Raw genomic sequence first — 21676 nt, 5'->3', positions numbered from 1 at the left:
AAGAAATTAAACATGTTTTGATGCAATTGAGAGATGCCAGAAAGGGATCAATATTTATTTTTTTTACAAGAAAACAATTTGTAAGAACATTATATAATGTAAACTCCAGGGCTTAACGCCTTTTCTCCTTTTCTTATTGCATTTTAATTCATTTAAAATGCAAAGTATGTCTAACACATTCATTATATTACATGTAGTACTGATAGTAATCAATAATGAATGGAATCATTAAAAAAAACTGCAAAAAGGAAAAAAATATTTAAGACCTTCATCAGCTAGGAAAAATTCTTAGTTTTCTGAAAATGTCAGCATGTTGGATAAAAGTGCAAATGGATGTAGTTTCCTTTTGTAGGGGGATGTTACAGTGACAACCATTACCATTTGACTGCGCCACATCCAGGTGCGAGACATAATGTGTGCAACAATATTGTTCTTGGTTAGGAAAAGCCAACTGAGAGATCTAAAGCATCCCCTAATGACAGCCAATTCAAGCTTAAGCAACTGCATGCAGAGAATGGGCAACTGTTAAACTGTGTAATACGCTGATTGCAGCAGAGGATGTGGTACACCATAGCAGACACTGGTACATGGGACCTAATAGCTTCAATTCCTGGGGACCAGTCTATAACTGGAACCCAATGCATGATTGTGATGTTACATGCCTTCCGTTATGTTTTACAGTCTGCGATTTCATGATTTATATGGCAGGCATATGCATGAACCCAAACAATGGTATGCTCAATTTTCAGGAACCCGCAATTCAAAATCTCAGAATACAAGATCTGAAAAAGTTTAGTCAGCATTTTATGTTTTTGTTGATACTGCTGCCAAAGTTTGTGTTTACACAAAAAATTAGGTAAAAAGTATTAAGTGAGTGCAGAGATGTCAGCAAATCTGATTGATATATAAATAACCCAGTTTCTGATGCTGGATTCCATCAACTGTTGTTAAAAAGATTACATAAACTGCTTATCTCCCGTCTTCATCATACAAAAAGACTCCCATCAACTCATAAATACACAGCCTGTTCCAGACGATTGCCATGGTCTGGCCTCTGCTTGGAAATGAGGTCATGAGAACTCTTCTGACAGAAACCGCAAGATTTCCAAAATATTTTGATTTGCACTTTGTTTTGATGCAAGCAATTCTGCAGTTTTTGGAGACTCTCTTTGGTCTCTAAAAGACTTTCATTTTCCATTGAAGAATGATTAAATTACTATTTGTTAGTTAAGAATAATACAACATTTTTACCTGAATGCTTTTTTTTTGCTTTAGTACAATTCTTCTTTTTTAAAGTGCATAACACTATTTCAAAAAACAGTCAATCCTGCATTTTGATTTTATTCTTAATGTTTTGTAAATCATTCTGTGAAGTTGATGATCAGCCACAGGAATGTAAAATCAGCAAAGTTAATCTTTTGTAATTTATGATGGAAATAAACATCAATACATAACTAGAGGTACTGTGAGCACGCTCACAATTGATACCCCCCCCCCCCCCCCCCCCCCCGCTAAGAAAAAAATCATAACGCGTGTATTTTTGCTATTATAGAAAATATTGGATGAATCTATTTCACTGTCCATTTTCTATAAATAACAACTGCTTTATTATTGAAAACTGTTAATTTTTAGCTTCTAATATTTCCATTAATACAAGACATGACACAGACAGAATTTAGCTTTTTTGAAACAATGACCTTGAACTTTCTCAATTGACCTTGGGCCAAGGTCATGACACACCCTTTCATCATAAGCAATCTTTGTGTGAAATAAGAACTTCCAATGTTTCCCCATAAGAAAGATATGGACCGGACACGAATTTTGCATTTTTTCTGCCAGTGACCTTGACCTTGCCCAAATGACCTTGGGTCAAGGTCATGACACACCCTAAGGTCATAAGCAATCTTTGTGTGAAGTAAGAACTTCCAATGTTTCCCCATAAGAAAGATACGGACCGGACAAGAATTTTGCACTTTTTCTGCCAGTGACCTTGACCTTGCCCGAATGACCTTGGGTCAAGGTCATGACACACCCTTAGGTCATAAGCAATCTTTGTGTGAAGTAAGAACTTCCAATGTTTCTCCATAAGAAAGATATGGACCGGACATGAATTTTGCACTTTTTCTGCCAGTGACCTTGACCTTGCCTGAATGACCTTGGGTCAAGGTCATGACACACCCTTAGGTCATAAGCAATCTTTGTGTGAAGTAAGAACTTCCAATGTTTCTCCATAAGAAAGATATGGACCGGACACGATTGCACAGACGGACGGACAGACAGACAGACAGACAGACAGACGGACGGACGGACAAGGTGATTCCTATATACCCTCCCAAACTTTGTTTGCGGGGGGTATAAAGATGTATACTCAGAACAATATATGATACAAAAAATGATCTCTTTTCAGGAATTAGGAATCATTCTTTCAGTATTCTTAATGAGGTGGTTAAATATGCGGTCAAAGGTGATCAAATCCAATAAAGCCCAAGAGTTTTATGATAGATTTGATCATGCCTGACCATATTTGATCATCTCATCATTAATACAAAGAATGATTCCTTATTACTTATATTTATATAATTTTCAGTAATTGTACCATATTAAAAATATAAAAAAAGTCCTTGATGAATTGTATTAGTCTATAAATTACCGTACGAAATTGATTTGAAGTGTTACCACAGAGAAAGACACTGGAAAATGTAAATATAGGAAGATAAATATTATGGATTTTTTCCCTTCAATTTTGAGTAACAAACATTTACCGGGTATTTAATGGTCAGAAGACATTTACCACTGGGGATTTTTATATATAACTGCTATCGTGTTATCAATATTATCTTATCTTTTTGAGGCTTTTACCAATGTGAAGCAAAATTTGTTTTAAATTCAAAGATTTTTTCCCAGAGAGCCCTTGCTGTCTCAGGCATACATCATTGCCGTTCATGACCCAAAAATTTCTGTTCTAAGAAAGAAAAGAGAACATTTTACAGCTGAATGTCATGTGAATCCAATTTTCAGAAAAAGAATAAAGAGGAAAAGAAAAAAAAACTCCGTCTGGAGCATTTCACATAAAATGTGATGTCATCGTCCATTTATTAAGAGCAAATGTTCAAAAACCGCACAACAGAAAGTCTCGTATTACAGAAATTATACCTTAAACACTCCAAGCTTGATATATTTTGAAGAACTTACAGATGAATTACTGCTTTATCAATTAACAAAAGGCTCTGACGTATACATTTTCTATTGCCATAATCCGCAACACTGAAGATTCACACAGAACTCAACTTTCTTTATTCAACTCAAAAGAAAGAATTTTAATTAACATTAATGATGGGCTAAAAGTACAACGGTCAGATTAAGGATTGCGTCATTATACAAAAGATATCCAAGAAGGAGCAACATCAGAATTAAGAAACCAAACTAAAGAAATCAAGGAAACATAACCACCAAGATATCTGTTATTGACAACCTTAAACCAAACATTTATATAAACATCTGGGTATTCTGCAACAGAAAAAGTACACAAGTACAGTGTATGAATTAACAGAGCTTTGTATTTAGTTGTTTTTAAATAAAGTACATCGGGGCAGACCACTTTCAGAAGTTTTTCAAGTTTCAACAATATTTTATTTCAAAATGAAATAGGATTGGACAGCAGGCATGGCCTATTTTTGTCCTCTCCTTACAGACAAGATAACGTTGTGTAATTAAATTAATATTAATATACTTATGGTGCATAAAAATAATGTCCACTTTCAGAGGGGCAGGGGGATGAGAATCTAAAAATTATTTTGATGTGTCTTAACTTCCTAGACTCACAACAGATTTCTACTGGTCAAGTGCCTAGCCCTGACCTACAACTACTGACTAAAGGAGGCAGACAGGAGGCAGCTCAATGTACCCACTCACTACTCACCCTGGACAGAACCGCTCCACAATGCCCAAATCCTGCTGTGTTCATTATTCATGAGATAATCTAGCTAGTAAAAACATCTTGACTACCAAGAACTGTATCAATCATTGCTGTATTGCTTTTGTTTCTTTTTTGGTATCAATAATTGCTACACAAATATGTGTGTTTGGGTTTTTTAAGATTCGTAGATTATGGAGGTTCTATTTGCATGAATATCATGGCAACGTAAATAGAGATGAGACACATGTTACATGTTCGATCAAAATGTTTTCTTTTTTTAAATAATCATTGGGGTTTTTTTTAAGGTCAGACATCACTTTCCTTGAGCATCTTTTTTGTCTCTCCTCGTAATATAGAGTTCCAATAAAAAATATTAATTTTAAAATTATTCTTAAAATGATTAAAATTTACTCGTATATGATTAAATGTCTAGATGGCTGAGTGGTTAGAACCGTGGCCGCTCACTGCCAGAAGCGTATAGGTTCTAGAGGTCGTGATTTCAAAACCCTGCCCTGGCCAAGATAGAGTTCCAATATAGTGAATTCTGTGCTGTGCTGTGTATTTATTTATTTTTATATCAGCAATTCAAGTGTATTTTCAAGAAGATTATATAGGAAATTGCATACTCTAGTATTTTGCAGAAATGCCTGGTAAGGTATACCCCAATATTTTGCAAGAATGCTTGTCAAAGTAGTAGTAAACCATTAACAAATTCCTGGAAAAAGTAATATAAAATTGAGGAACGTGTCGCCTGACCTTAAAGACAATAAGATGTGGTATTTGATATGGATTTTGTTTTATTTCAAATGTTCATTAAATCCAGCAAGAGAACTCTAATACAATTATATTTGTACAATGCCAATAGGGTCTAGATTTGTTGCCTGCACCATCTCTGGGACCTCAGTGATATCATGATCCTAGTTACAATATTCTCTGAGGGAAACATATAAAACACAATCAATAGAGTTTAATAAGTGCAACATCCATCTCAAATGTCTTCAACACTGAGATTATATGGTCCTACTAATTCACACAGCAAGCTCTGAAAAACAATGAATTATCACTAATAGGACAATGATCACTATAACAGTTCATGCATCGGTCTTGGGGGGGGGGGGGGGGGGGGGGGGTCAGGGGATTAGAATTCCAACCTGGAATATTCAAAATTTTCTAAATTTACCAAAAATATGCCTCAGACCCCCCTCCCAATCCTGGGAAACACAAATATCCTTTATAGAAACAAACCCCCCCCCCTTTGGAGAAAAATTCTCCAAGTCTATCGCAGAGATTAAATTTACAATGCTAAAGTAAATTAGTAGGAGTCTTGTTAACTGATTTTTTAAAAAATATATTGAAACAACTTATTAAAACTAAAAGCCGGCAAACGATATTATGAGCTGTCTCCTGTCATTAATTTCAGTACTTTGATTTTAAACTTCAAACGTATCCAATCAATCAAATATCTGATATCTTGTTTCATTTACAATTTTTTAAATTAGAATCCATATTCCTGTTGCATAAAAGTTAGAACTTTTTGCATTGAACGAGTTCAAAATTTTTGCATTGATCCCCTTCATGTTAAAGCAGGGCTAGTACCAAATGACCTACATACAATGAGTCAATGTTTTCTTTAGATAAACCTTGAGAGTCCATGATGAATGACATATTGAAAAACCATGATTTATTCATTGATAGTTATCAATGCAAACACTGCAGACTTCTCCAGATCTCAAGTATAGAAGATCTACATATAGTAGTGTACACTCAAATTCTCCTATCATCCCTAGCTGTGCATCCTATGCAAGGCTTTTCATTATAAATTTTTTCATAAACAATTTCACAGTGATAAGGGCTAAGGACCACCAGCCAGGAAAGAAATTGAGCTTATCCAATATATCTTAATTTAAAGTCATTATAACGCCAGAGTCAGGGGGGAGTACCCTGCAGTCTTTCTAATCCCTGGCTCCCCGCTTCATCATCAACAAACAAACATCAAAACAGCTGTTCTTCAATTTGCAGTACATCTAGAAACTACTACTCAAACTCTGCCATTAATCTAATCTCTTGGAGAAGGTCGGTGTATTTTCACAGGGGTATCACTGTAACTCCAGGTGCCCTGATAAATCAGTAATTGAAAATCTAAAGAGGCCCCCACTAACACTAATTCATCAACAATGTAATCTTCACAATTGAAGTTTTATGGCCATAGTGTTTTTTTGATTTTTTTAATTCTTTTTTTGTATATGTGTGTGAGGATTTGTTTTGATAACAATGTTACATATAGAATCTGTGTGTATACAGATTAAAGACCATATATATTGCTTCACTGCTGTTACTTTTACTATTAGGACTCATAAAGGTATATTCAAGCTCCGAATCAAGGTGAATTTGCTATAGTTAGTATTACGAATTCATTATATATATGGATATAACAAATTTCAGATATAACAAAATAAATCCATAGGTCCCTAGGATTTCCTTATAACCGTGTTTTACTGTAAAATCATACACATATATTGCAGTTACCATTAATTATACATAACTTGATTTTCCCCTTTGTATATTCTATAACTGGTGTACTGCAACAGATGTCAAAGGTCAAGGTCGGAGTGAATGACTCCCACTGTGAATATCAAAGGTAGCATATATTTTATACCCGAGAACCAGGCAAGACGTTCAATGCTAACAATATAAGAACCTGAGCAGACAGGAGGACCAGTTAACTGATGACAAGAACACATCAGAAGTTGTCACCGCCCTCCTCTCTCCCCTCATCTCCCATTCTACTGCATAAACAACACAACAACAGGTTTATATCCAGAACAGAGGCTGCTGAAAACTACAAAAAAATATCCCAAGACACATGCTTCACTACATAATGGCTCAATTATAAGGACAGAGTTTTCTGAATAATATTATTATTTGACATATTAGAAAACAATAAAACATTGTTGGCCAGTGCTTACATAGATCCACTTTGGGCAGCCACACTACTACTAAAACAATCAAAGGATCGTAAAGTCCCAGCCCTGTATGTCCATTAACAGCCCAGAATGCAATAACGGGGACCAGTTTAATGACTGCCGATTGATGAGGTCTCGGTATTATGTCCCACAGAAACTATTAACGACCCCTGCATAGACAAAGACCCTCTGTTGATCAAAGTTCAGACCTGATTAATAAGTTTACCTAGAAAAGTTGTAACTAAATACCTGATACTAACAGGTGCCCCATCACATCAGCCAAGCGGAGCCTGTGTGATATAGCCAGTGGTCCCAGGATCAAGTCCTCATTTGTTTGCGGCCACATTTGTTTATTTTATATCCTCGTTCTTTCCTCCATTTCCATTTATACACCAAGTGCAATGGCTTACCCTAATAAGTAAATGTATCAAATAATAAATGTATAACATGTATATACTCACTTGAAGAGACAATTAGATAACTGTTGATAGGAGTATACTTAACACTGCAGTGATACTTTAGTACATTGCGAAATGAAGAAGGTAGCCTCAGGTACTAATTTCAAATCTACATGTACTTTGTTGAAGTACATATACTGTATTTATCTGGAGGTTTTTGCGAAAATTGGGAAAATCTGTAACATTTTTTAAATTTGCGTCAGTCATTTTTTGCGATTTAAAAAATTGGTTATAGAAAATGATACAGGATATAATTTCTGCATATTCAAAAATTAGATAATGGCGAAAATTACTGGATACACGGTATATAATGTGGATTAAGTGTATCTTAAATATTCAGTATATTTTTAAAAATAAAATTGATGCCAAGTCTGTTTTTAGATTTGAGTAACCTTAGAATCTACCAAGATGATTAGAATCAGATTTTTAAAAGGGATGACTAAAATAATGATATATCACAATGTATTTTTCTGAAATATTGAGAGTCTGTTTTACCTTACCAAACACAGCCCTGTCTCAGACAGCTGAGATACATTTGGTAAATATTGTTTCCATTTATCATGAAGACTTTGGTCTCGACTGGTAAACAGTGATTCTTAAGCTCAGAATTTCATGAAATTCTTTCTGTCAAATTGAATGTATTCATAAAATACATAGTTTCTCAGGCAAGTTACCATACAAATTCTAAATATATTTCCGAAAAAATGGGAGGGAAGGGTAGACTGACAGACCATAATAAGTACTCTGTCTCTCTTTCTGCCCCTCTTTGTATCCCATCAATACTGTAAATTCCTTATTTTACCCAAGTACTGAATTTCACACTTCCGCTGTTTTGTATCATTTAATCACGAGAATATAAAATCTTAAGAGCCAATTTTCTTGTTATAATTTCCTATAGTTCAAAACTGTCTGAAAAATAAATGCGAGATTTTTTAATCTGCAAAAGTAGCTTTTCGCGTTTTTATGTGGATATTAATTCCTTGTGATTTATTAGGAATCTACAATATGATGTTAATGTAATTCATATTCAAGTATTCTGTTGTCTGTCTTCTTCTCCACTGAGCTGCCCTGTTACAGGAGCAGCCCTATGACAGGTATGTGTCATTCCAATTAATTAACAGTCCCCCAGGTAACACCTGAAGTTGTCAGTCAGGTAATAAACTGGTCGCTGATGGACTTCCTCTACCTATGTACAGCCACGACTTCCTACGACCCCCAGACAAGGCATGCTGGGATGTCATGTCGACTATTTTAAGTTACATAATTGTATCCAATTAACGTCCTGGTTACACAGTTTTTCTTGTTTGCACACATTGGGAGGCCGATCAGGCCAGCATTTCCTTTCTCCTTGAAATGGAAATGAAGTTTAAAATGACCACTGGCTTAGTTCATTTTGGTTTTTTACCCAGAAACCAGACAGCTGTACAATTCTTGTAATATATTCATCTTGAATGCCCTACTATATTTTACTTGTTGGCAAAAGTCAAGGTGATTTAATGCTTTTTATATTATAAAGTCAAGTTGAACCACTCCAACTTAAGTACCTACCTCTACTTAGTGGAGGGAAATGTAGAGAGGTGTCAAGGATCTGTCCTTCACTCTATCAACAGGGCTGGACCGTCTACTCAAGGTCAATGAGTATTTTCTGCCGAGTTGCAAAATACTATTTTCTGCACTCTGTGACGCAAGATATGCCTTAAATTGACAAAGTACATGTACTACTAAAGTACTGTGTAGCACTAATAACAGTCAACATCTTGACCTACAGGAAACACACTGTGTTTAAAGTTCAGTGACCTTGTTATCAGAATCTGACCTTGTGTCCTTCACTACTATCGCTATAGTTACCAGTATGTGCATATTGTCTCCATTCACCAATCTTCTTCCAAAGGAGATCTCTGTGGACATAGATATCTAATTTTCTCAATTCTTAATCTTTTATTCCATTGAACCAGTTTTTAGAATTCTGAAAACATATGGAAAAGGAGAAAATACTAATGTTAAAACATCATTTTTATTCCAATGCTCCTCCTGGTGTCAAGAGGAAAGACAAGACAAGATTCGGCCTAGCAAGATTGAATTCATCAAATATATAACCCCCGTGTTCAATAGTTCATAATAAATTACATGTAAAATACCTCTATCAAAAGCTTTAAACATTTTTTAAAGACACAATATGGACAGAATTAGCAAATATCATTTTTAAAAAAGCCACTTGATGCATGAATAAGACACAATTACTCTATACAATATAAACTACTACATCCCCATACTTTATAATTATGGAAGGATTAGCACACCAGTATCATAATATAGACATATTAGTGTCAGGCTAGAATTGAATCTCTTTAAACAGAGTTCTATAGGACCCTAATGTCATGATCAAGTGAAGCACACCACTTTGAAGCCATCGTAAAAGTGAAACCGTTCTCGGACAGGTGTACTGGTTCATGAACTTCACAAGGAACTAATACTCTGTTCCATGCATAATGTGTCAAAGGAGGGACGCAGTAATATATCTCTATGTCATTCATAAAGATCAAGGCCCAACAGGTAGACTGGTTCCCCTCTAACACTGAATTCGGAAAATCAGCATTTAACATGACTTCGCAAAAGCTGCAACATACATATTTATTATAACACAATCTCTTATTACTTAAATCTAGAACAAAGCTAATGAATTCCAATAGATACTGTAATATCATCAATTTTAAGCCCCTTTAATGCAAAATTAAGCAATGAATTAACAGAAAATGAAAGACAGCAAGCAACACCTACACGTAGGTTTTATTTCATAGGCTGCTTAAAACAGCTAATTCTAGTGGATACACTGACAGACAGATACAAAATAAAAAGACGTCATTCAACAAGAGATTAGGAGACGTTTATGGATCAATGGCCGAGTCCTGAGGAGACCTCTACATCTCCCAATCACCAGAATGTCCACAGTAATTGTATCCACAAAAAGCCTGCGCCGCCGTGGTGATCAAGCGGTAAAGCGTGGGCTTCAGGCTCTGTCCATCGCTGATAGAGCCCCCTATCATCCCATTTACAATTTCAAATCTGTCTCTACAATTGCAGATATGAATTATGAAGCCATTGGGAATTCTCCATTAACCCTTAGTATTTTGGTTTAATGGACAGAAAATTGAGAAGAAATTACTGTTCTTTGGTTAAGTGTTTTTTTTACAATTATTTTTACAAATAACATTTGGTCTGGCTGTATTGAGCAACTGCAGCAACTGTTAGATTTACTGATGCATGTAAAATAGTTGCTGAAATAATGATCATGAATTTTCCGTACTACAATGTTAACTATAGCTGGTGTTAATACAAATCAGCTACCAATAAATAGACCATTTAATCATAAATCTTCTTAATTACCCAAATTAATAGATATTGATGAAAGTTCAAAATAAAAACTGAAATCTTGCTTTCAAAATTTCAAACTTCCAAATCATTACCTTGAACATAGAAAATCAATAGCAAATTTCAAATACAAATGTACTAAAAAAACTTGTATTTCCCTTTCTCTGAATGTTCATCTAGAAGAAACACAACACCACTAACACCAAAAACAAACAAAGGAACATTATATTACAAGGCTTCAATATTACAAAGTCTCTCAACCCTAAAAATCTTGAAACAAAAATCCTTTCTAACACTTTGGAGTGGACAATTAGTCCCCAACCCGACCGTAAATGTAGACAAATGATGCCTCAATAGATCTATTCTAATTTAGAGAGTATTTCATTAGGAGCTAAAAATATTTACACTAGCAGAAGGATCCCTGTATCAAAGTTGATAAAGTATAAGTAAAGTAGTTTATTACAATAAGATGTTTGATCATGTCCAATGTGCTGATTGAGATCTGTCCAAAGTTTCTACTTCTGTTCAGTAAATCATACATGAAGGTCCATTGATATAATTCAACTGAGGAGAAAACACTCAGTTTTATATGACAAAATGTCAGAATAAATCACCCACCATCTGGGATTGAGACACACTTCTGGATGAACTTGCCCGCCATCCAAAAAGGTAGTTCTAAGAAAGTTTTAGCAAAAATATGAAAACTTCATTTTTTTTTTTTTCTTTCTGTTATGCTTCTGCTCCTCGATAAAACCATGAGATAATGCATGGAAATCAGGACACATAATGACACTATTTGGTTTGACAACACACCATGACCACATTTTATGATAGATCACGAAACAGCTGTTAAAAAAAAATATCCATAGGGGTGATAAGTTTGTTTTCTGAAAAAGCGGATTTTATGTTTAAAAATATTTGTAAACAACCACATGCAGTTCGCAAAACTTCACACGCAAAACAGGGGGATATTTCATGTTTTTATCATAATAAGACATAATTGTACCAGTATATTTCGTAAATGTTTAAAATATGTGGTTTGACTTTTTTTCATAAATCAGTGTTAAGAAAATGAAAGCAAACTTTAAAAACTCAGCTGTAGTTAGTTTGTGGCTTCAATTTTCTCAAACATACAGCAACACGATCTCCAGTATGTGATGTATTCATTAAAACCACACAAAAGACCAGAAATCGTAATGAGTACCACTTGATGTTTGTTTTTTATACCGTTCGATAATGGCCTGGTCATGATGAAGCAGTCTCCAACCGAGAGCCAAGCATTAATGGGTCCTCCGACAACTCACGGGAGTGAAACAGGATCAGCTACATAGAGCCTTGTATCTTACAAAATAATGCATAAGGGGCATTTCAAATCTCTGCCATGATCACAGGGGCTCGTCACGAAGTTTTTTCTACCTTTTATATATACCACCTCTATACTATAAAATACATTGTATTTTATAGTATAGAGGTGGTATATATAAAAGGTTGAAAAAACTTCGTGACGAGCCCCTGTGCCATGATCGCAATAAAACCGTCTCCTTCTGTGTTACCTAATTTCTTGGGGTTGCCTCTTATAGTCCCTGCCTAACTGCTACGATGGGCATTCAATATACTGAACATTATGTCTGACAGGCCATCATCTCTGCAAAAGCATTATCATGATATGAAAATAAGTGTTTATCTGTATAATTGCCCCTTTAGCAGTTGGCCAAGTTGCTTATTTATTGCTTCATTTTTTGTTGTATCTTGTTATGCATATGCTGCAATCTTGTTTCATTGGTAATCTATCATCACTTCATCTAAACCATTCGCAACTGTTTTATTGTGCAATTTTTTGTAAGCAAATCCTGAAACTCTGGAGTTTGCAGATTTAAACTAAGATAGGAAAAAAATATTGCTATATTTTCATATTTCAAACAAAGAGTCCAGCCTCCAGCAATACTGTATTAAATTTATTGAAACATTAATTTTTCAATATTTCATGATTTGATTCAGAAGCCATTAAGTCGTAGTCTTCGCCAGAGGCTGAAATTGTGCAGAAATAATTATATAAAAGCTCGTAAAACATCCGAGAATTTCACATCCTCATAGTAGCCTTGGCACAGTTCCTCGTAGCAGATATTTCTAACATTAATCAGTTATCATACAACATGATCTATATTGGTGTAGGCAATTTTTAGGCTCCCAAATCTCAGTTCTCCACAAACCATCACTTGGTTTTTATAATCGTGTGTAAACATCGCCAGACACGGATGATTTTTATCGTAATCAATTTAATTCTGAGCATGATCGGTAATATCAGTCACGGTTTGGAAGTGACAGCATTATGTGCGACATTTAGTGTTATCGCAGTGAAAGCCTTAACCACTGTCTGTATCATATCTGTGCATGATGAAATATTATTTTGATGATTCGAGTACACACTTCAAAATAAATTGGTTGGCACTAAATATGTTTATCTTCTACACTGTGTGAAAATATGTCCCGTCTTTCACAGAAGTAGAGCATAAATTGAAGCTAAAGAAAGCACCCCTTTAGCCCCCCCTGTATACACAGATATCAGAGCTTTTTTTTATATAAACATAAATCTTATGTTTACTCGAGCCCTCCTCCTGCCCCATTCATACAGATACAATGGACTTACCATCCCATATATGAAAAAAATACTTAACACTTCCTTTACCTGGACAGATATCTTGATTTCTTTACAGACTACTTGACATGAACATATATCTGTTCCTCTTAAGTATGGACATAAATCGAGTTATCTTGATATAAACAGATACCTGGACTTCCATTAACAGATACCAGGACTTCCATTAACAGATACCTGGACTTCCATTTAAAACAGATACCTGGACTTCCATTAACAGATACCTGGACTTCCATTAACAGATACCTGGACTTCCATTAACAGATACCTGGACTTTCATGGACAAATATCTGGTTTTCCTTTATGACAATCACTAGTATTGACACTTTCATGGACAGATATCTGGTTTTCCTTTATGACAAACACTAGTATTGACACTTTCATGGACAGATATCTGGTTTTCCTTTATGACAAACACTAGTATTGACACTTTCATGGACAGATATCTGGTTTTCCTTTATGACAAACACTAGTATTGACACTTTCATGGACAGATATCTGGTTTTCCTTTATGACAAACACTAGTATTGACACTTTCATGGGCAGATATCTGGTTTTCCTTTATGACAAACACTAGTATTGACACTTTCATGGACAGATATCTGGTTTGCCTTTCTGTAGATCAAACAATGGACTTATTTCCCCAATTCTTCATATTAACCAGATACCTGGGTTACCTTTAAATTGATGGAAATCTGGGCTTCATTCATAAAGACATATCAGATACATCATGGGCTTCACATTTATATTATAAATATCTTGCTTGTTATTTTTTGAATGGACAGATATTTGGCTTTCCTTTTCATGAAGACATCTGGGCTTTTTTTATTTGGACAGTTATATTGACTTCCTCTTTTTGACAGTTTTTCTGGACTTCCACCAACAGATATCTAAGTTTTACCATAGAATAGTACACATGTACTTGAATAGATATCTGGGCTTAAACCTACTTTTAAGAGATATATGTGCCTTATTAATACAAACAGATAACTGGGCCACAATGTGGATATCAAATAGATATCAAGGCTAATATTCCAATAGAAGGATGCAACTAAATGTCCCAACATTTCAATCCCTTCATAAATCAATGAACAGATTTAATTTGTGCTTTGCTCCAGGAAATGTTTCACTGTGGGTTTTCCCTTGAGAACACAAGTAACTGATGTCTGTAGCTTTCAATGTAAAAAGTGATACATTATTCATAACATGTAGAAAATATGATCAGTAGTTCTACAAGTATATATTGGCCTGTTCCTTTCTCTGATGACTATAGAAATAATCACTGAAGTGGCAGTGTAGAATTTAAGGTATGCAATCAATAGACATAGCATTAGAAGTACTCTTACAGCCCTTACATCTTGTGGTTGCTCCCACCTAAACACCTTCACATAACACAGGTGTTCACAGGTACATGTACAATGATGTCGGGAATGGTCCTGTTGCTATGGCAGCAAAAGCCGTCACTCCTAAAACCCATTCCTTGGTTTTGACAGAAAGTTGACATCACAGGATGAAAAGCTTCCAAGAAATTAAGTTAACACTGACATCAGAGAGGTGGGAGGGAAAGTGAAATATCAGAACAATTAACATGCATTTCACTTTACAGATTGGCTTTTGATGGATGAAACTGACATGCGAATGTTCAATATGCTTACATAATCTAAAGCTGTGGACAATTTGGTGTAAACTCGAGGATTAAGTCATGCATTAACACTCAATTTCCACAGAGGAAATCCCAGAGTGGAATCGGACATTAAAGAGAGAAATTTAGGGTGGGGGGTTCTAAATTACAGTGTTTGATTCCTCAACAAATCAAACACAGGGTTTTACAATTCGACGACAGCGATGAGAATGGCTGTTCTTCCTTGCTTCCTTACATCGGTTTACATCTCACATGCTGCAATTTGAGACAGAAAAAAAGAAAGATTGAAAAATGCAATGTGTGACCGATATTCATCTAAATAGTAAGGTTTTATGAAATATCAAGAACCATACCAAAGTGTCAGATATAGTCATTTACATCTATATAATAAAAACTCTGCATTTTGTAAAAGAAATTCTACAGATTGATTTCATTGCATTTTTTAATAATACCCAGAGGGGAGAATGGAAAATGGTGTTCCGGAATAATAGGCTTTAATTGATGACGGATCAAAGGCAGAGAACTGGTTCAGGAGTATTAGTTATGCATTAGCCGAGTAAAAGGAGAGGAGCCTTGATCTGATCCGAGCTCTGATGCTGAGATTCGACTTCACAGATAAAAATTTCATCCTTTAAATTCAGTTATTTTGACACCTCATATCTCATAGCCAACAAAGAGGGCTAGAATTTAGGCTTTATCCTTCATGAATTAAATAAAGCAAAAAATTTTAGGGGAAAAAAGGGAAAGTGCAATCCTTAGCTGTAGGAATCGCTGTCTTGGAAGTCTTCATCATTGAGGACTACTTTAATGACTCTTTAATCAGATGAATGACAAATGGACATGTTTTGTTCATATTATACAATGAATACTCCTGGTGGTTCAAATTTTGAAAAATGTAATTCATAACACGATTTCGTTCATTACGATCTATTTCTTTATTTTTAAAAGTACTTTCAGACCAACCTTTAAGATAAAATTGTTATAGTGCAAGGTGTAGTTATTAAAAAAAGCAGACAAAGAGCTTGAAGCATGTTGTAACATTAGCCTCTGCATTATTAATTTCTTTATAATATCATTTTCATAAAGGCTTATCATCTTTCAAATCAAATAATGAAAAATCTGTTAAATAGGAATTGATTGGATAAAAAGAGAAGAGAATTCATTTGTCTGCGACTTCCAGGAACTTGTCCATTGGATTACCGATTCCTCCTTCACATCGAGAGAATTACGCTCACTCCCTCGCACCATCCCTGTGTCAGAATGGGTATGAACTGCCCACACCTGGGTACTTCTACAGGAACATGTCCATTGGATTACCGATTCATCCTTCACCTACAGTCCACTCCCTGTAACTGTGAGAATTACGCTCACTCCCCAGCGCCACCCATGTATCGGTATGAACTCCCCACACCTGGGTAATTCTCCCCGAGATCAATAATATCTTGAGAATGTACAGACAATAAGGAGCTAGTGTACAGATTTTCGTTAACCTAAAAAAGTCCTTCTGATATTGGAGTGTACTAGCTGAAACAGACTGAGTTGCTCTCCTAAAACCATAGCCTCCCTGGTACCATTACAGAACTATTGACTCCCATACACTTGGGATCATTAGGATGGTCCCCTCCTACTACTCATTAACTCAGACTATGAGTTAGGTGATCAATAAACAATTTGCTGACACGCCTTTGCTGTCCCTTTCGTCTAGCCATTATATAAATCTTATTGATTTCACCATTCCCTGGTCGCAGCTGCGGACGAAATCAGTTCCTGCGACTTCTATTGAATATTACATGTCAACCATGTGTTCCGCGACCATTCGTCATAACAGCTATCTTAGAAGGATTCAGAAACCTTTTCCATGCTATGTTTTTATTGTTAACCACGGGTTTTACGTTAATGATATTCTGGGATGGAGAAATCAATGACAGAAATGTTATTCTGTATTTCACTTGGGAAAAAAATAACCGATTTACAAACAAATTGAAATAATAGGTTATTCTAGTAATACAATACATCAGCATTTATACTCTCAGAAAATGACGGTGGGGTTTTTCTTTACAGTGAATATTTCAGCTGTAGATTCCTAATTATACGCGAGGAATTAATGTCTGCGAAAAATAACATGAAGCAAATCTCACAGATTTTAAAGTCTCACATTTATTTTTTTTTTGGATAGATGTATATAAACTAAATAAAACTATGATAAATTTTAGGCATAATTATGCAATTTTAACATTCTATATATTGATATGCAAAGTGATTGAATTGCGAAACTAAGGTACTCACACAAAATAAGGAATCTACATTATTAATAAGACTACAGTCTTAATTCAAAACAGTATCAATTAGACTTCAGTCTTAATTCAAAACATTATCAATTAGACTACAGTCTTAATTCAAAACAAATGACCACTTTCCATGACAATTTCTTTCAAATCACCATTGATTCCCATCAATACAGCTTCATTGTAGGTATATCTAAGATTAGTTTGATATACTCAGGTCCCCAAGATAATTCATTAAACATCATCTGAGCCAACAAACTGTGTAATTATTAATTTCTAAATGATATGAATCTCTGTCTCGGTGAGCCCTGAGGATCCCAGGAAATCATTCTATACTGGGAAATCAGTGGAAAATCTCCTGAATTGGGAAATCATTGGGAATTCATTCTAATATATTTGGAAATCATTGGGATTTCATTCTAAAATATTTGGAAATCATTGAGATTTCATTCTAATATATTTTGAAAATCATAGGGAAATCCTTGGAATTTCATTCTAATATAATTGGAAATAATAGGGAATTCATTCTATATCAGGAAATCATAGAGAATATTCATTATAAAGTATTACATGTATAAGGAAACGATTAGAAATTCATTCTATATTGTGAGACCATTGGGAATTCACTCTGAAAGCATTGGGAATTCATTCTATATTGAGAAACCATTGGGAATTCATTCTTTATTGTGAGACCAGTGGGAATTCCTTCTATATTAAGAAACCATTGGGAATTCGTTCTATACTGAGAAACCAGTGGGAATTCCTTCTATATTGAGAAACCATTGGGAATTCATTCTATATTGTGAGACCAGTGGGAATTCCTTCTATATTGAGAAACCATTGGGAATTCGTTTTATACTAAGAAACCATTGGGAATTCATTTTATACTAAGAAACCATTGGGAATTCATTCTATATTAAGAAACCATTGGGAATTCATTCTATATTGAGAAACCATTGGGAATTCGTTCTATATTGAGAAACCATTGGGAATTCATTCTATACTGAGAAACCATTGGGAATTCGTTCTATATTGAGAAACCATTGGGAATTCATTCTATACTGAGAAACCATTGGGAATTCAGTCTTTATTGAGAAACCATTGGGAATTCGTTCTATACTGAGAAACCATTGGGAATTCATTTTATACTAAGAAACCATTGGGAATTCATTCTATATTAAGAAACCATTGGGAATTCATTTTATACTAAGAAACCATTGGGAATTCATTCTACACTAAGAAACCATTGGGAATTCATTCTATATTAAGAAACCATTGGGAATTCATTCTATATTAAGAAACCATTGGGAATTCATTCTTTATTGAGAAAGCATTGGGAATTCATTTTATACTAAGAAACCATTGGGAATTCATTTTATACTAAGAAACCATTGGGAATTCATTCTTTATTGAGAAACCATTGGGAATTCGTTCTATACTGAGAAACCATTGGGAATTCATTTTATACTAAGAAACCATTGGGAATTCATTCTATATTAAGAAACCATTGGGAATTCATTCTATATTGAGAAACCATTGGGAATTCATTCTTTATTGAGAAACCATTGGGAATTCGTTCTATACTGAGAAACCATTGGAAATTCATTTTATACTAAGAAACCATTGGGAATTCATTCTATATTAAGAAACCATTGGGAATTCATTCTATATTGAGAAACCATTGGGAATTCGTTCTTTATTGAGAATCCATTGGGAATTCGTTCTATATTGAGAAACCATTGGGAATTCATTCTTTATTGAGAAACTGTTGGGAATTCATTATATATTGAGAAACCATTGGGAATTCATTCTTTATTGAGAAACATTGGGAATTCGTTCTATACTGAGAAACCATTGGGAATTCATTTTATATGAAGAAACCATTGGCAATTAGGAAATCATATGAGAATGTTCATAATACCGGTATATTAGGAAATCCTTCTTACAATTCTTTCTTACATAGAATTGTATTGGAAAGTTATTTGGAATATCATATTTTATACTAGTGTGAATATTATATATAAGGAAGTAAGTGGGAATAGTTTTATAAAGGGGAAATTGTTTGAATACAATTTTATTATGAAAAATTTTTGGAAGTTTATTCTATGCCGTATGGGGGAATCATTTAAGATTTCTGCAATTTATTGAGAACTCATTGAGAAATAATTTTATTTGGGGGAATCATTGGGAGTTTATTCTGTATGAGAAAACATTTACAGGTAGATTTCTGCTAAAGTAATGTGTTTGATGGATGTTTACTTTATATTAGGGCTTTGTTGGGAGTTTATTCCATATTTGAACTAAGTGGGAAATATATTATACATGTACATAACTGGTGTTCCTTGGGTCAGTTGACTCTATTTTGGAACACAGACCTTGATACAGGACCTTTGATTTTAAATTGGCAGTTTATTCTATACGTGTATTTGCGTTTCATGTTATTCTGATCAAGAGTAACTGAGATAGCAGTAGTGGCTGTCTTTAATTTGGCGACATCCCAATACATCTAGAGATAGGTGGTCAATTTCAGATAAACTCGCCCTACAGGGATTACACAAGTTTAGGGTTAGCTCCTGCTTTTGGCACTGTCTCAAGGTCACAGCTTTTGTTTAGGTTTGTCTACAGTAAAAATGTATATTGTTAGATTGATCAGAGTCCATCGAAAGTCAAAACAATAATTTTGACACAACCTTGAATGAAATTCTGGGATTGTATCATCTTCATGTGTATGTGTGAGTCCCATGTTACGCTACATCTGTATCTCTGTACTCAAAAGATGTGGGCTTTATATAATTAAGAGTAGAAGTATTGATGAACTTTAGGAAAAACCAAGACAACCTTGACACAGATAGATTACCGACCCAGTGCTTTCCTACTGATCACACCCATCACCCAAACTCAACTTTGGAATCATTTGGCAAAATTTACCTGGCAGACGTCATTTCTGGTTCTATTTTTGGGACGATGGCGAGTTTCTGGCTTTGTCTGCTTCTGCTTTAACGTTTTAAAACATGCCATAGCAGGGTTGCCAAAACTGACTTCATTCTGCACACAACTTTTGGGAACCAATGTCACCCATCTCTAGTCCTTATCAGCATGTCACTGACGGGGTCCATCAAAACATTACCTGTAAAACAGGTGAAAAGAAAAAATTATCTGTAGCTAGCTCAGGTAAATCAAATCAGCTAAATGAAGACAGTGCCTTAAAGGCAACAATTTGGGGAGGGGGGGGGGGGGGGGGGGGGGGGGTTATGTATCTGTTAATAAATAGTCTTTACTTTATATTGCAGGACTGATAGACTGTAGTGAGGAGCTAGAAAGATACAGCCCCACTTTCTTAAGGAATGAATTCAATATTTATTTGTTTTATACGATATAAAATGGTTTGAGGCAGTTTACGCTTTATAAACCGCAAGGCGGTTTATAAAAAAGTGTAAACTGTTTCAAACCATTTAATTTAATTTTTCAACTCTTCATTGTAGATAAAAACGGTCATTTGACCTTTAAAATGACGTAAAATTGTACAAAATTCAAACTTAACGTCAAGCATATTGATACATTTTTGATGCTAGTCTTATTATGACGTAAGCAACATTCTTTATACCATATAAAATTAAAATTTTAGCCAATCAGAAAGTGCGTTACAACCACAATTAAATTATTAGTAAATAAACAACAATTTCCCCCATCCATGCTGTCTACTAATAACTCCATCCCAACCACTAACCCCCACTCCATGCCCCACATACCCCCCAAACCCACATACCACCCCCACTCCATGCCCCACATACCCCCCAAACCCACATACCACACCCCCCCCCCCCCATCCCACATACCATCCCCCATCCCATGACCCTTTAGTCCCTCTTTTCCTTGGATCATGACTCCACAGTGCTAGTGCTCTGATTCAGATAAACAGCTGCATTTATACATTCATTAAAGGTTGTGCAGGCCAGACGGGCTCTTGTAGTTTGATCATAATCACACCCAATCACCAACTGTCCATTACTGATCCATACACTGTTAGATATACCTATGCAATGACAGCATGTACTGTCTATATAACTAGCTACAGTATGCTGTGTAGGGAGAGGGCAGACTAGGTTCCGAATCTTGTTGTATTACTGTGCAAAGTACGTCCAAACCAACTATAAAACACCATCTAACAATTACTCTGTTCATGGTATTCATCATCTATAGAGTCATTTCACGATATGGCTTGAGCTATTAAGTCATTTCATAAAAAACAACAAAACATGCAGCTTACATACTGTAAGTCATTTTAATTCCACAGTGTTAAAATTTCACGAATTCTCAAAAAGAACCAGTCACGATGGTTTTAATTTCACGCTCCTAGAAAACCAGTTGATCAAAGTATTAGCAATAA

At 35.0% G+C, this 21676-nt stretch overlaps 1 long non-coding RNA gene across 3 annotated transcripts in view; it reads right to left on the bottom strand.

Moving 5' to 3' along the window:
- Window positions 1–21676, bottom strand: part of LOC128184271 (uncharacterized) — a 62205-nt gene that overhangs the window by 36495 nt on the left and 4034 nt on the right. For 2 of the 3 annotated variants that reach the window (XR_008243713.1, XR_008243712.1), the window contains exons 2-3: window positions 20218–20416; window positions 7129–7290 (exon numbers count right to left, since the gene is read on the bottom strand). This is a non-coding gene — a long non-coding RNA (uncharacterized LOC128184271). Of the gene's footprint in view, window positions 1–7128; window positions 7291–8885; window positions 9304–20217; window positions 20417–21676 lie in introns of all 3 variants that reach the window. The other variant, XR_008243714.1, reaches the window with a different exon arrangement.

This window comes from Crassostrea angulata, chromosome 5 (genome assembly GCF_025612915.1).
Source record: "Crassostrea angulata isolate pt1a10 chromosome 5, ASM2561291v2, whole genome shotgun sequence".
Taxonomy (NCBI): domain Eukaryota; kingdom Metazoa; phylum Mollusca; class Bivalvia; order Ostreida; family Ostreidae; genus Magallana; species Magallana angulata.
Note: the sequence above shows the minus strand (reverse complement) of the source record. Positions and strands in the feature narration are given on the sequence as shown.